The sequence below is a fragment of the Arachis ipaensis genome, chromosome B08 (assembly GCF_000816755.2).
Source record: "Arachis ipaensis cultivar K30076 chromosome B08, Araip1.1, whole genome shotgun sequence".
NCBI classification, from domain to species: Eukaryota; Viridiplantae; Streptophyta; class Magnoliopsida; order Fabales; family Fabaceae; genus Arachis; species Arachis ipaensis.
The window spans coordinates 25,601,737-25,602,499 of record NC_029792.2 but is presented as its reverse complement, the minus strand read 5'-3'; the positions used below and the strand labels follow the sequence as shown (position 1 = coordinate 25,602,499).

At 23.1% G+C, this 763-nt stretch overlaps 1 protein-coding gene across 1 annotated transcript in view; it reads left to right on the top strand.

Annotated features, from left to right (window-relative positions):
* The window catches only part of LOC107613979 (ras-related protein RABA1f), a 4,413-nt gene that overhangs the window by 943 nt on the left and 2,707 nt on the right, over positions 1-763 (top strand). The window lies entirely within an intron of this gene.

The window sequence follows — 763 nt, the reverse complement described above, 5'->3', positions numbered from 1 at the left end:
AATTAAATGATATCATAATATATATTTAGTAATCTTAATTAACTATTAACATAATAAATTTATAAAATTAAATCAAATAAATCTCAAATGGAGAGATCTAATGCTTCAAGTTTTCACTTCAATTAAGTTTTAATTTGATTTAATTTTATAAATTTATCAAGTTAATAGTCAATTAAAATTATTAGGTGTATATTGTGGTATCACTTAACATATCAAATTAATAAATTTTGATGTCATTAGTAATAAAAGTGACGAAATAATTAAAATAATTAATTTAAAATGTTTAAAATATGAATTTGATTGAAAAGATCTTTAAAAGACCAATTTAAATAACGATTGATCTTTCGGGACAAAATCGACCGTTTACCCAAATTCATGATCGTTTGATTTTGTAAAGTATCGAATTTCTACCTTATTGACAGCGGAAAAAACATTCAAGTTATGCATTCTTTGTAAGTATCGAATTTTCAACAATTTCTTCCTATGATTTTTACTTTTGTATACATACTAATAGGCTATGTATAGTAAACAGGGTTTAAATAAGTAGTTATTCCATAAGGTAATGTTATTTTAGCATCAATTTTATTACACTATGTTTATACATTTTTATGTTCTTCCTCTGTTTATTTGTCTAGGTGTCATTGATCTCCTTTAAACCTTGCTTAGTGTTATTGTTATGATTATTGTTATTTTTAGGGTGGTGTTTAGCTATATATGTTGCAAAACAAAAATTTTTGGAAGATAATAAAAAATCAACTCCAAA